This window comes from Vicugna pacos, chromosome 26 (assembly GCF_048564905.1).
Source record: "Vicugna pacos chromosome 26, VicPac4, whole genome shotgun sequence".
Taxonomy (NCBI): domain Eukaryota; kingdom Metazoa; phylum Chordata; class Mammalia; order Artiodactyla; family Camelidae; genus Vicugna; species Vicugna pacos.
In genome coordinates, this window is record NC_133012.1 from 14,960,833 (window position 1) to 14,977,736 (window position 16,904).

General features: G+C 34.2%; 1 protein-coding gene across 7 annotated transcripts in view; it reads right to left on the bottom strand.

Annotated features, from left to right (window-relative positions):
* Positions 1-16,904, bottom strand: part of MSR1 (macrophage scavenger receptor 1) — a 250,059-nt gene that overhangs the window by 212,973 nt on the left and 20,182 nt on the right. For all 7 annotated transcript variants that reach the window (XM_072950374.1, XM_072950378.1, XM_072950377.1 and 4 more), the window contains exon 3: positions 5,431-5,549. The gene's annotated coding sequence lies outside the window, so the exon portion shown is untranslated. The remainder of the gene's footprint in view (positions 1-5,430; positions 5,550-16,904) is intronic.

Sequence of the window (16,904 nt, forward strand, 5' to 3'; positions counted from 1 at the left end):
CTAACAACAAAGAGAAATTAAGGAAGCAATCCCATTTACCAACCCATCAAAATGAATAAGATACCTAGGAATAAATCTGCCTAAGGAAGCAAAAGACCTCTACTCCAAAAACTATTCAGACACTGATGAAAGAAATTGAAGAAAACACAAACAGATGGAAAGATATACTACGTTTTTGGATTGGAAGAATGAATACTGTTAAAATGACCATACTACCCAAGGCAATCTACAGATTGAGTGCAATCTCTATCAAAACACCAAGGGCATTTTTCACAGAACTAGAACAAATAATTTTAAAATTTGTAGGGAAACACAAAAGACTCTGAATAGCCAAAACAGTCTTGAGAAAGAAGGACAGAGTTGGAGTGTTTTCCTACTAAAAAAAAATTAAATTTCTCCTCATCTCTCAAGCACAACAGAAACCAAATATTAAGCCAATGGGTACTCACAAAATCCATAAAACCTCTCTCATTCTCTCATCCTCCCCACCCGTAGTCTCCCTTAAACTTGTAAGTCTTGGTACTTCTCAGGATCCACTCTGCAAATCATGTAGGATTTTAGATGGGTTTTCAATAGAGGCTGTCCTTCTGTCTCCACTGAAAAGATGTTCTAATCAAAACAATATTTGAGGGATTTATACGTTTATAACAATCTCAAAGGCATTATCTTTCCCCCACATATAGTTACCTTATTTTGGTATTTATTACATATTAAGTTTGTTTTATGATTTTATAATAAAATATCAATGGATATTTAAACTCTTCTAGAAATGCTCACTATCTGTGTTAGCTAAAACAGAAGCAGGCTAACAATAATAGTAATAACAATGACACCATAAATTTTTAGAATTCCTCTAAAACACCAATTTTATTTCTGTATGCAGGTCTTTAAACTTAATTATCTACCCTGCCTGGAATTCTCATGTCTTGTATCTTTATATGGCTGGCCTCTTCTCAACCTTCAGATCTATGAATAAATGTTCCATTTCTAGAGAAATCTCCCCTGATTATTTTATTAAACATAACACTCAACAGTCAGCCTCTGTCTGAGGACTTTATATCCTTCTATGCATTTAGCACTTTCTTAAACCACGTTATTTGTTAATTTGACCACCCACTGTTGATTATTTTTTTTCAAAAACTAGAACAATGGGCTAAGAGCAAGAACCCTGTCTGTAATGTTTACTTGGCACCTGAATCCCCTATTCATGATGCTTGAAAAATAGTATGCACTCAGTCAATATTTTAACATGTCACTGGATAAACTGAGGCAGTTAGGGATAAAGTCAATATGTGTTTATTACCATTTCATTATTTAGCAGACATTAGAGTTTATGATCCTGATGTCTCTAAAGTCATATTACCTTGGATCCTGACCCAATATCTACCATCTGTGTGGCCTTCAGTTTGCTAATGTCCAAATAGGAAAAAAAGAAACATTGCTGTATAGGATTACAGCAAACTCCAGCAAACTATTTATTGTGTGTGGCACAAGGAACTCAATATATGTTAATTATCTTGCTATTAATAGCAAAAAAATCAAATGATTTTATAGATCTATTAATATATAAAGAATTTCCTAGATTATCAGAAAAGTTAAAAACAAAAGAATTGAGATTATACCATTATTTTATTATTAACTAAAGACATTAGAAATAATACATTCTAAATTAACTATAAAAGGCAGAGCATATGTAGAAAAAGAAATCAATCTGTAATGCCCTTAAATTTCAGAAAACAAGAGAGGAAAAAAAAAAAAACAACTGGGAATTCAGCCAACCATCTAAATACAACATTTTTCATCTACTTGTGAAATTACACTGTAAAAGCTCAGTAAAGAAAGCAAGATTATGCATATTCATATAATGCTTCAGTGAAGATGATAAATGAAACATGGCCACAAAATCATTCATTGAATATGACATGATTACATTTCTTTCTATCCTTACCTGACAACAATGATTACTATTTAAAATTCTTATATGTTTTTAGGAGAAAAAAGCCTAAATTTCTCAATGAAAGCAAGAACAGAAGATATCTTTTAAAAACTGTCAAATATTATATGATTTCAATGTGCTTCCCTATTTTTTAATTAAGAAAAACAGAATGAAACAGAAAGTTTTATAAGAAGGTGAGTGGTTATCCTGATTCCCTGAAGATTTCAGGAACTTGGCTTTGGCAATGCTTAACAATAAAAAACAAATTAGCATTTTTATATTCTGATGAGTTTTCCAAGCAAAAACTAGATAGTCTTTAAGAGAAGATTTTTTACCTTTTTGAGTAGTTCTTAAGCATAGACTAGCACTGCTTTCATGAATGCTCATACTTCTTTTGTTCAAAAAGCTTATTGTTAGTGTACTATATCAAAGTGATGGGGCTTTGATGATACATTGTAGTAATCAATCATCAAAAAGACAGCACTTTGATTATGCCAAATATTAAATACATCACCAAAATTCTCATCCTTTTGATAGCTATGTAAAACAACTCCTACTAGAAACTCCTTTCTGATTAAATTAGTTCTCCTTAACACTGGGCTTTCATTTTGTTTTTCCTAACAAGGACTTTGACAAGGTTTTATTGTATAATTAGAATTTTTTTTTCTATTTCTATGCCTGAATTGTAACTATTTTCTCTTTTTAAAATCGAGGTATAATTGACATATAACAGTATATTAGTTTCAGGTGTACAACATGATTCACTGTTTGTATACACAGCAAAATGATCCTCACAGTAAGTAGTTACTATCAGTCACCACACAAAGCTAAAACATTTTTTCTTATGGTAGGAAATTAAAGATTTACTCTCATGGCAACTTCCAAATATGCACTATGACAGTATTGACTAAGGTCACCTGTACATTACATCACCACAATCTATTTATTTCATAACTGGAAGTTTGTAACTCTTGAGTCCCTTCACCCATTTCACCCCCCTCAAATCACCTCCCTTCTGGCAACCATTCTGACCCCTGCATGAGTTTTGTTTTGTTTGTCTGTTTATTTTTTAGATTTCTTATATGAGTAAAATCATACCGTATATGTGTTATCTGGCTTATTTCACTTAGCATAATATCCTCCAGGTTCATCTATGTTGTCACAAATGGCAAGATTTCATTCTTTTTTTTGACTGAGTAGTATTCCGTTGTGTGTGTGTGCACGCGCGCATGTGCGTGCACACACACACATATAATACATCTTCTCACATGTTAAAGATATTAAATTTTTTCTCTCATTGCAATTTGTAAATAGTTACCCAGGGCCCATTAATATTATTAACAGTACAACCTATTTTAGGTAATATTCACATGTCTTTAACCATGCTTATATATACTATTATAAAGATTTGCTTATCTTATTTTTATATTTGTTATTGATTGTAAGAATGTTATTGATTTTTTGGCATATGTTAACTCGCTGTTTTATTGTATTTTCTTATTGCTTTCAATAATTTGTGAAGTGATTTTCATGGTTTCTGAGTATATAGGCTTTGCATCTATAACCTTTGACTATTCCTAAACATCAATTATTTGGTAATATTCAATTCCAGTAGAGCCTGATACCATGACACAATGAGACGCTGGGCAGTTCTTGGGGGAAGGGATGAGTGAATTTTGCTTGCCTGAAGGATGTGAATTTTGTTACCAGATGGTGAGGCTGTGGCAGATTACAGTTTCCCAAAATGACCAGAGTATCACATCTGTTTACACATGCTCTTCAGGACTTTGTCACTCCTTCATTCTTTGCATAGGAGAGGGACTCCAGTTCAGCCTTCACAAATGCAGTATTAGATAAATTACTCTAACTTCCAAGGTTAGATCATAAAAGGTAGCTTGGTTTTTACCTGGATCTTTCTCTCAAATGCTTTCCCTTTGACCTCCTGAGGAAGTTCAGCCTAGAAAGGCTACTAGTAGGTGTTCTGGCCAATAGTCACCAGTAAAATGTACATACAAGACAAAAATGTTCTGATTTAACGCTATTAGCCTTAAATTTTATTACATAATATTGTTTCTCTTTTTTATTTCTGTTCAAATGACATATGGTTTTTATCATTAGAAATATGGTGAGTTTTTTTTTTAATTTCATATGGCTCTCTTTCATAAAGCATAAATTAGATCTTAATTTTTGACACCATCTGAATATGTCTTTAATAGGAAACCTGAACTCACATTGACTGTGCTTGAGCTTCAATGCCTCATATAATTTAATAATATTATAAGAATTTCATGTCTAATTAAATTGATTGCTCTTGCTATATGAATTATATCATTCTGTTATTGATTTTTTAAAGACATATAGACATTTCATTCTATTTTTAATTCTTCTGTAAGTTATATTCAACACAAATCAAAATATTTGGCCCTCTATTTCTCTAATCATTTTGTGAATATCTAAATAATACTTATTGACTCTCAACCCTATATAAAATGCAGTAATTACTTATCATTTGTTAACTGTTTATCAGAAGCCAGCCATGCTGCTAAGTATTTTATAAGTAGGTCTCTTGATCTGCATAAGAAGCTTATAAAATATGTATTATTTTTATTTGTATTTATCTTCAGAGAGATTAACTTGTCAAGGTCATACATGTGTTTAGTGAGAAAACCAGGATTCAAATTAAATGTGCCAAACTCCGAACTACAAGTTCTTAGCCACCATGTACTATTGTTATAAATTATTTTTCTCTGTCATGACCCAACTTCATTTGCTCCCTTGGAGAGTACCACGTCACACACCTAGACGAAGTTCAAACATCACTCCCCTCACCACAAACACAGAAACACAATATGAATTCCTCTCTGATTTCCCAAACATAGTTAATTGCTTCTTTTTTGTGCTTCCACATTAACTTGGTGCGTAAATCTGTGACTGTTCGTCATGATGTTTTGTAACTAGTGGTTGTCCCCCCTGCTTCTCTGACTACATGCTGAGTTGCACTTACTCTGCATTCTCAACATTTGCCAAGATCATTTGCCCATAATAGGTCTTGGGTGAGTCTGATCAAATGAGCAAATGAATGGCTGAATATCTTGTCTTCTATAACTGAATGGACATATCCAAGAGACGTCCTGAATATGCCTATCTTATAAAGTAAATGTGTTTTATCAGTGTTTAATGTATCTAATTAAAGGAAATCTAGATGGAACCAAATTAGTATCACTAATTAGTGAATGCAGATAGTATAGAGATGTCTCAATTTTTTCTGCGCTTGGGAAGTTGCTTTTGGCAACAGAATTGTGGAAAATATATTAGAATTTACCTAAGTAAAATGAAACACAGTTCCAGAACATTCTAATTACCATGCTATCAGGATCTCAGTGAATAAGGTTCTAGTGAAAGTAATAAATATTGGCAACAGGAAAGAAGAAGAAATGAGGTACTTAATTCTAAAACTTAAATGGAATTTTGAATTTCATTTCAATTCCACTCACCATTAACTGCAGAAAGGTTGACTCTTCCTGAAGAGATGGAGAAGGAAAGTCCCTGGGGACAGATGGGATAGTGCAGAGCTCTGGAGAGGGAGCAGCAGCCGTCTTCTATCAAAGTCTCCCTGTCAAAGACCATTTCCACTTAATACTACAGGCTTTGCTGCATCAGACCATAACACTTTAAATTATATTCATAGTGCTTATAATTATACGTTTACAGCTGACAGCACAAATGACTCAAAATGATTTTCACTGAAGTTACTATTTATTAAAACAGAACGCCTTATTAAAGAAATTAACCTTTGTAGAGAAATATGAACAAAGAGTAATTAAAGAATGACTCATTATTCACAAAACAGAAACAGAGTCACAGACGTAGAAAACAATCTTACGGTTACCAAAGGGGAAAGGTGGGGGAGGGATACATTAGGAGTCTGGGATTAACAGATACACACTACTATATATAAAAGAGATAAACAACAAGGACTGATTGTATAGCACAGGGAACTGCATTCAGTATCTTACAATAGCCTATAATGAAAAAGAATCTGAAAAAGAATATATATGTATGTATATGTTTATGTAGAACTGAATCACTCTGCTGTACCCCTGCAACTAAACCAACACTGTAAATGAGCTACACTTAAATTAAAAGAAAAAATAACTACTCATTATTCCCATCAACTCCAAATACTACCCTGTTCAAAAGCAATCCAACTTCCACGCACTCTATACTCATTGGTAACAAGCGAAATTAGTTGTGCTTTAGTTCTTCATGTAGGTGATTAACTACTGAGAACAAGAACTGCATAGTCACATAGTTTACTCTGTTGAAATTAGAATTCAAAGTCATGAGGACAGAGGATCCTCAAACAGTTTAAAATAATTTAAAAAATACATTTAGCATATAGTCAATAAATCAACTGAAAGTTTCATATTTTTAACTTCCAACAAGTAATACTTTATATCATGATATAAATATATAAACTATACATAACAGCTTAATTGGCAAATAAAAAGTAGTCTTAGATATTTTCAAAGTAATTAATCAATTAAGAAAATAGTCAATATTAACAAACTATCATTAGAATTCTTTCATTTCTAATATATGCACAACTACATTTTTGTCGATCACCACTGCCTTTTTCTTACAAAATACAATACGGTTTTTTAAAGTTTGGGTCAGTGAGACTTAGAAGCTCAAATACTGTCTCTTTAAATGGCTCTAACACATAATTAGTAAATGCTGGAAACTAAGGAAATTTTGTTCCAAGGAGTTAAATGATAAAAATAATTTAGGCACAATGACGATTTATTTAGAAAGGAGTAACTTTGAACATGAAATCGTAACACAAAAGTCATAGCGTAGCCTCGTGTCACATAGGTCCGAGTAATAACAATGCTTCCCTCAAAGGTGTGTTTCCTCAAGTTACTTTGTAAACCAAATGCCTGCACCAAAATACTGAAGGCAGAGTCCAAGGCACCAAGAAAGGATGTGCAGAACACATCTTGTCTAAGTACAGTGGCTTCAAACAGCAGACATGTATTATTTCTCACGTTCTGTAGATTCATCTGGAGATTGTTTCAGTCTTAGCTGGTCTACTGGGGCTTAATGGATGAGGGTGGTCTCACCCATTACTGGGATGCTGGGACAGGTAGGGTCTCTCTCCATGTGCTCTCTCATTCTCTCTGATTATATGGTGGGAGAAGGGTTCTTAGCAGCAAGAGAGGATTGGTGACAAGGGGCCTCTGCTTGCATCACAGATGCTAATGCCCCACTGGCCAAATCAAGTCACTCCATCAGAATTAGATTCAAATGGGACATGGAGCAACGTTACACTGTAAAAGGGTATATACATGTAGGGATGGGAGAAATTTGTGGTAGGGCCATTTTGAAATCTGACAAAACATTCTAAAACCAAAGGCAAAATTCACTTGGATTTCAGCTATGTTTCCAACTAGAGGACTGAAAAATAGAGAACTTAGCATGAAGAACACACTTACTCCATTTATTTCCTCAGTTTTGCTAGGTTTCTTAGGAAACTTCTACCATCAGAACCACAGTCTCTACTAGAGCATAAAGACACAAGAAAAACATGATCATCCAGCTAAGAAGGCAGAGAATTTCCAGGAATGTTTACCAAAGTCCCCAGATACAGCATGGTGTGAGAATGGCATCAGACATTAGTATTCAATTGGAAATAGTTCCAAATCTGTTTTACACATACAAATAACTCACAGGGTGGCCATGAACAAGCACCTCCTCTAGAATCGGGCTCAATTTATAGGAGCTGTTTTGAACTATTTTCCAAAATATAAATTCTAATATTTTTAAAATCCAAAAGTAATCATATGATGCTGCTAATGATAAAGCCCATTATGGGATATTACTGTCTTTAGTATTCACTCAGTTATTTTACTAAATAGATTATGCAAAGCGATGATAATGTCTATAGATATCATATATTGCTCTTGTCACTTGCAGGATCATTTGTTCAATCTTGTGTCATCTGATGACTCAACAATGCCTTGCACATAATCAGTTATGAGCTCAGCTACCATATCATCTCCATTGTTGGTCTGGTGGAGTACATGTCACAGTTTAGCACTTGTTTTAAATTTATGTGTAAAATGTTCTGTACCAAGGACTTTTAGCATTCTATAAGAAAATTCAATTTGGATAAGAGTTGCTTACAGATGCAATTTTTTTATATCACCAAAAAGTAAATAACATCATTTGATTTCAATTAAATAAAGTGACACTAAAATCTTTGTAAGCAAAAAATGCAACAATAGAGATACATGAGGATGGAAATTTACAGGCACACCATCACTTATGCTTTAGGAAGCATTGTAATGAGTGCTGGCTGCCGCAATCGCATTCCTTAAAACGAAGAACAAACTTTACTCACTAAATTCATGACAGCAAGGAATGGTGAAAAATTGCACTGCTTTACAGTATCTAATTGAAAGCATACTGGAGTCAGACAAGAGCTGAATTCAGATCAGGACTCAGAAAATATATAACACCTGAAAAACAGGTACATGCTTGCCAGAGGGTATTGTTATGTGAGAATAGAGTGATTAGATCTCTAAATGACTCCCATTGTTTAATTCAATTCAATTTAATATATTCTCCAAATGCCTCTGGTATTTTCAGTAATTTTCCTTAGCTACTGTAAGGAACAGAAAGTCAAGGAACAGTCACTGTACAAAAGGTATAAAATTTCCAATGAAATATGGGCCACACATCACAGTATCACTCTCCAACTTTTTATTTAGGTTTAGCTGTTACTAGTACTCACTAATGAAATACGACCAAAATCAATGTGTGCCACTTTAGGGTAAAGGCTTTTAAAAAGAGAGTGGGCCTCCTTTGTCACCATATTCACTCTCCTGCTTATTGGATATGATGAAAATAAGGCAATGGGGAATTGAAAACGTAGAGGGAATCCAGTAAGTTTCTCAAACATTTCTTGGAAGAAACTTGACAACCAACTCAGAACACATTTTTGAAAACTAAGCCATGATATAATTTTTTTTATTTTACCTGTTGCCACAGCCTTCATATCCTAAGAAATCATCCGTCATTCAACGACCTTCGCCAGAATCCTACCACATTCACTGCTTATATTACCAATAATTGAAAGCTTTCTTTTCTTTTTTTAACATTTTTTGTTGATTTATAATCATTTTACAATGTTGTGTCAAATTCCAGTGTTCAGCACAATTTTTCAGTCATTCATGGACATATACACACTCATTGTCACATTTTTTTCTCTGTGATTTATCATAACATTTTGTGTATATTTCCCTGTGCTAACAGTGTAATCTTGTTTATCTATTCTACAATTTTGAAATCCCAGTCTATCCCTCTACAAGCACAATTTCAAACACTCCCCTCTTTGAAAACCACCATCATCTTTTCAGCCTCCTCCCTTTAGTAACCGTATATTATCAACTATTTTTAAATCCTACCAAGATGTTTACTCCACTGATACTAGCACTATTTTGTGGTCCCTCAACCCCCAAATGCCCTAATTGCTCCCTTTACTCATGGTTAAATATAAGAGAATCCACTGGCTATTACCCCAAATCCCTTGCCTCTATCACTTTGACATAGCTTTTTAGTTAAACCATGATTCTGGTTAAATTTGGGTCCGCACATACTGTCTGCTCTCATATAGCTGAATGTGGCACAAAACCATGATAATCAGTCTCTCTAAATCCCATCACTAACTTTGGGTAGGTCCATAATGGTGACACAGTCATACTACATTTCTGAAATCTATCCACTCCCTTTTCTTTTCAAATGTGCAACATCAAAACCCATTCGCTCCATGAAAAGGTGTTATTTCTTACTTCACGGAGAACACTGAGCCATCAGGAGAAAACCTCCCAAGATATCACCACCACTCACACGTCCAGCAGCTCTACGCACGTAGTTTGCTTGCTTTCTTGTGGCTATGGATACAATGCATGTTCCACCACCCAACCAGGCTGTCTGCTTGAGCACTAGATCCCAGCCTCCTTCCCCATGCACTCAGGAATACTCTGGAAATTCTTCCTTTTCTCCTTAAGTTTTTCATAGTGATTCAGTACCCCCCAAATATTAACTTATTTCTGTCTTACAAATACTGCATTGTATCCTAGCACTCCTCCAGCTCCTATTCAATTTTTTAGAATAAAATGTGTACAAATAGTTTTATTTGTTGTGTCTGATTTTAACCCCTCAATTTTTCATTCATTCCAGTCACAATTCTACCTCCCACTGCAACTGTTTTTATCGACAAAATCCCTGACACTGTGAAATCCCATGATCCTTCTCAGCCTTCTACTCTTGTGACATACAAGCATAACAAAGCCCTTCTCACCCTCCTGGAACCGCTTTCTGCTCCAGGCTGTCAGGACTTCTCACTCACCTGGTTCTTCCCTGTCTTTTGTGCCTCAGTATTTTGTGTTGCTTCCTCTTCCTTCCCCTAATCACTGTTTGGAGTATCCCAGTGTTTAATTCCCAAATATCTTCAATTTCTTATCCAAACTCATGACTGAATACCTCAGTCAATCCCATGGCTTTGAAAATTATACACAAGCTATCTGTCATTTATGATGACTTATGTCCTCACTGAACTCGTGACTCATATATTTGATCCCCAACTAGTCAATCTTAATTCTAATATCTAACAACCAGGTTAAAGTTTTAAATACAGCAAACTAACTCTGAACACTACTTCCCACAGGAAAAAAAAAACAACAAAAAAACCCAAAACAACAAATGTTCTAATAATTTTACTCATCTCAATAAAGGACAACTGAGTTTCTGCCAAGTATTAAAGCCAAAAGTACCTTGGAGGCTTCCTTAACTAGTTTTACTTATTCTCTGGCTGCAAACCTCCAGCAAATCCTTCCATCTCCGCCTCTGACATGTAGCCAGAATCCAACTACTTGCCCCTTGTCACTCGACTACCCGTCGTTACCAGGCCAACATCATCTTCTATAGAGATTCTTGCAGTAACCTGATCTCTGGTCTCCTTCTGTTGTAAGCTACTAAATGACTAAACTTGTAGCAATTTATTGTACCAGCAATAAAAAGCAAATACACCAATGTAAAAGTTTAACCCCATTCCCAACATTCCTTACTCATTTCCTCCGCTTTGTTTTCTCATCAATTACTTGCTAATATACATTGTATTTTGCTCATCTATCGTTACTACTGAGTCCTCACTGTCCATGAGGGCAGTGCGAACAGACAGTTGACCATTTCTGTTCACTGTTTTATCTCCAGCTCCTAAAAAAGTACTTGGGATATGAGAGCTACTAGAAAAAGCACTGAATACATAAATTGTGTGTGTGTGTGTGTGTGTGTGTGTGTGTGAATGTGTGTGTGTGTATATATATATATGCATATATGTATATAACAGTATTGATTCAATGCATTTTGTGTATATGTGTGCATTTATACATATATGCATATATACACACACATATACACATAAGCACATATTTACTGATTGATAAATACTATATATGTATATAATATACATACACATATTCTGATTATGTTTAGTTTAGATTTTTCTCCATTACTTTATTCTATGCTGTTAAATGGCCTTCCCTTTCTATTCACTAACCTAGTTATTGAATAATTACTACTTCTAAACCTCAAATAAATAATACTGCAGCTAAGTCATCACTTTCCCACTCCCAATTCATTTGATCTTTGTCATCTATAATCTCAGACAACATATGAAGCAAAAATAGGCCTCTAAAATCACCTACCAATTTGGACAGTATTATCAGAAACCAGGGCCTTTACCTACTGTTGATGCGAACTTGTGAAACATTGTTATGTGGTAAACAAAGTGCTTATAATGGACTACACTGTAAAAGCTTTTAATCTTAATTTTAATTGACAAATAACAAAACATACTTATTTTCTAATTACTAATAAATGATAAACAAATTTATATATAAATGATTAATCATGTACTGACTAAATATGTTTCAGAGAAAAGGCAAAAACAGGTGCCTTTTCTACTTTTTTTCTCTAACCATCCATCTTGCTTCTTGCCTAGACACTTTTTTGCATTTGATCATTTTTCACACCTCAGTTTTTATTGCAATACTTGTCCCATTTCCAATACTATACTTCTTTAAAGCACTAGCTTCTAAGAAAAATAAAATTGAATCTGCCCTTGAAATCATTTTTCATATGTATAATATGGTATCTATTTTATTCATATTATGTTAGCTAGTAGGCAATATCTCTGAGTGGTTGATTGCTCTGTTCATACTATTCCAAGCAATCTGAAGACAAATGCACTGAGCAAACTGAGTTAAACTTTATCTGCTGAAATTTGCTGCTCATTTAATGGCTTATTAGAAAAAAAAAGATTGAATAGAAAGGCTTTTTTTCCATTTAAAAATCCTTATATATTCTGATTGTGATTATATGCAGGTTATTTTTCAAAATGTCAAACACCACTTTATCAGAGTAAGAATTGCATAAGATGCACTCTGACTTACGTGACTTTGAATCTCAAAAAAAGCCACTAAAGTAAATAAGAAAGAGATTTGGAGTAGGTTAGGTCTCTTCCAGAATTCAGCCTTGCAGAGTGTCATGATACACTGAATTATCAAGAGCATAATGTATAAAATACACACTCAACACTTAATATTTCCTCCATAATTCAGTTATTGTGAAATTAGGCTCGGACATCATGTATGGAATTGTCAACCCAGTGCTTAAGGGAAAGTGCTATATAGTCAGATTTACCAGTAGTCCATCCCTAATGTTGAAGGTAAATAATTACAGCACTCAACTCATGCTGATCATTCTGGCCATTTTTTATCATAACAACATCTGTAACGTTTTGGTTATGTTCATCTCATACAAATAGAAATGGACAATGTCTGAGATACTGCAGGGACTCAAATATAAATGCTAACTGAATCAATGAGAGCACTAAAAACATCTGCTTTTTATTTTACTTTAAATGTATTTTTTAAATGTATTTTTTTGTGTAGTTTTACGTTCACAGAAAATTGAGAGGAAGATATACAGATTTCTCATTTACCCGCATCCCTACATGTACATAGCCTCCCCCATTACTAACATCTACCACCAGAGTTAAGTTCACTGATGAACTTACACTGACACATCATTATTACCTAAAGTCCACGGTTTCATTAGGGATCACTCCTGGTGTTGCATATTCAAAGGACAAATGTATAGTGACAGGTATCCTCTATTATAGTATCATACAGGGTGTGTTCACTGCCCTCTAAATCCTCTGTGCTCCACCTATTTATCCCTCCCTCCTCTACCAGTGCCTGGCAATCACTAATCTTTTTATTGTTCCCATAGTTTGCCTTTTCCAGAATGCCCTATAGTTGGAATCATACAATACACAGCCTTTTCAAACTGGTTTCTTTCTTTTAGTAATATGCATTTGAAATTCCTCCATCTCTTTTCATGGCTTGACTCTTCATTTCTCTTTGGTGCTGAATAAAACTCCACTGTCTGGATGTACCACAGTTTCTTAATCCATTCATCTACTGAAGGACATCTTGGTTGCTTTCAAGTTTGGGCAATTATAAAGTTGTTATAAATGTCCAATTGTAGGTTTTTGTGTGGACAATGATTTTCAACTCCTCAGGATAAATACCAAGGAGAGTGACTGCTGGGTCACATGAGCATGTTTTGTTTCGTAAGAAACTGCTAAACTGTCTTCCAAAGCAGTTATGTCACTGTCATTCCCATTAGCTATGAATGAGAGTTCCTGTTGTTCCTCATCCCTCCCAGGACTTGGTATGGTCACTATTCTAGATTTTGGCTATCCTAGTGGATCTGTAGTGGTATCTCTGCTGTTTTAGTTTGTATTTTCCTGATGACTTACAATGTGGAGCATCTTTTCATATGCTTATTTGGCATCTGTATCTCTTCTTTGGTGAGGTGTCTGTTAAGTTCTTTGGTCTATTTCTAAATCAAATTTGTTTCCTCAGTTTTGAATTTTAAGAGTTCTTTGCATATTTTGGCTAACAGTCCTTATTAGATGTGTCTTTTGCAAATATTTTATCCCAGTCTGTGGCTTATCTTCTCATTCCCTTGGCACTGACCTTCACAGAAGTTTTTAATTTTAACAAAGTCCGGCTTGGTATTTCTTTCATCGATATTGGTTTTGGTGTTGTATGTAAAAAGTCACTGCCACACCCAAGGTCAACTGGATTTTCTGCTAAGTTATCTTCTAAGAGTTTTATAGTTTTTCATATTACATTTAGGTCTATGATCTACTTTGAGTTAGTTTTTGTGAAGGGTATAAAGTCTGTCTCTACATTCTTTTTTTCCCCCCATTGTGAACAACATTCAGTTGTTCCAGCACTATTGTTAAGATTATCTTTGCTCCACTGTATTGCCTTTGCTCCACTGTCAAAGATCAGTTGACTCTATTTTGAGGGTCTCTTTCTGGGTTGAATGTTCTATGCCATTGATCTATTTATTCTTTCATCAGTACCATATTGTCACTTTAAGTCTTGAAGTTGGGTAGTTTCATTCTTCCAACTTTATTCTTTCTCCTCAATATTGTGTTGGCTATTTTAGGTCTTTCACCTCTTCAGTTAAACTTTAAAATCAGTTTGCTAATACTCAGGAAATAATCTGCTGGGATTTTTATTGGGACTGCACAGAATCTATAGATCAAGATAGGATGAACTGGCATTGTGATGATATTAAGTCTTCTTATCCATGAACATGGAATATATTTCCATTTATTTAGTAGTTCTTTTATTTCATACATCTAAATTTTGTTGTTTTCCACATATAGATCTTGTACGTACTTTGTTTGATTCACACTACTTAAATGTTTTATTTTGGGAGGTGTGACTAAAAATGATACTGTGAGTTTTTCCAGTTCTATTAAGATATAATTCACATATAACATTGTGTAAATTTAAGGTACACAGTGTGTTCGACACACTTATATACTACAAAATGACCACCAGTACAGCATTAGCTAACACTTCTATCACATCACAAAACTAGCATTTCTATTTTGTGATGACAACGTTTAAGATCTACTCTCTTAGGATATCAAAATGTACAATACAGTATTATTAACTATAATCACAATGCTGTCCAAGAAACCCCAGAACTTATTCACCTTCTAATTGGATATTTGTACACATGACACAACCTCTCCCCACTTCTTCTGCCTCCCCTAAACCCCTAATAATCACCATTGTACTATTTATAGCTTATGAGTTTAGCTTTTTGGGGTTTAACATATAAGTGACATCATATGGTATTTGTTTTCTTAAGTCATTATGCAAAAATACATAGAACAATAAACATCCACATGGTTTAAATTACATTTGTTTGGAGGATATATGTAATTTACAGAGAAGATTTGTCTTTACATATTATATTTATATATTAGTAAAATATTGTGATTATTGGTCCCTTTAAACTTTTAATTGCTTAAAGTTTTGGGTCATGGAGGGCAAAATGTAATATTTTTAATTCACTTTAAGTCTGCATGTGATAATAAAATGTTATTGCTAAAATGTCCTAATATCTACTGACTTTAACTGATATCTAATTATTGTATAATAAACATAGCTTAGCCTAGACCAAAAAAAACCCACAAATATTATTTGGAAAAGGGGTATAGAAATATACATTAAAAGCAATAATCTGTCACTTAATACATGGGAAAAATAAAGTATCCTTCAAGTATGATTAGAAAGGGAATACATCTCACATGCTGCTCCTTTCTTTATGCTTCAAAATACCAGGATCTTAAGAAGCCATTTGCATTCATTTGCTAGTTGAAGGCTACTTGTACTTTTGTTAGAAGCAATTAATGAAGAAATACTCTGGCAAAGAAATTTAGCAGCATCCTAGGGTCATGAATTCAAGAAAGTAATTGTGTCTAATCAAAGAAATCTGACAACCAGTGCTTAATATTCAACACGGGAGCGTCGCAACCCACTGCATGCTCCCTGGCTCACATTTAGGCTACACAGAAGGAGCTTTTCAAGAAGTGAGATATTTGTGGAGTGAAGATGATACACTCTGATATGACTCTTTGGGAAAGAGCATTTAAATGTATGCCCTATTTAGAACTTTGCTGCAACTTGGTTACGTGGATGCTAAGCAAGTCACCTTATTTGTATTAGGGTAACTAAAAAAATGAAAAGCATGTTTTCACTCCCATTTAAATAGTTCCAGAAAGTACTATCATCTCTTCTGAAACAGACAACAAAAAGCAACCATCACAACAAATTATTGAAGTCACTATGGTATTTTTTAAAGGATAATGTTATAAAATTAGTCATATTTCTTTGAAGCTGCTTTAAGTCAGAAATGAACTGTTTTTAAATTGTGTATGTTTATTATCACTAAAGTCAAATGGATTCCTTTTATAAGAGATGAAACTGGGGCCCAGAGAGATTTCTTTCTTTGCTTTGCTCTCAAAACCAATTTGCCTCTGTACTGAAATGCTCTGTTCACTTTCAAGATCAGGGGAAGTAAGTTTTATGGATTCACACACTGCCATATATACAGTAGCAACGTGAGTAAATGTAGTAAAGATGTGCCTAGAAATCCCACACTTCAAGATAACTTTAGTTTACAGAATCTTACAATCTATGACTCTTATGACCCTTAGCTGTGAAAACTTACAACATCAGGACCAATTTCCCATACTTAGGCACTGAGTCCTGCTCCAGGAAGAGCATTCTTAATATTAATATGAAAAATTGTTGCTAAAAAATAATTTTTCTGCCAAAACATGCCTGTGTGCTTTTGCTCCTTATCTAACATTCTGGATTTCCTCCTTAAATACATTTTCCTGCCTGCTACTTAGGACTCACCTGTATCTCAGATAAATCACACACAGTTAAGCGTACTTTTAGAGATTTATAAGGCTTAATATTTTTTGATGATGCAGTCATTGTATACAGTTTCTAAAATTCAC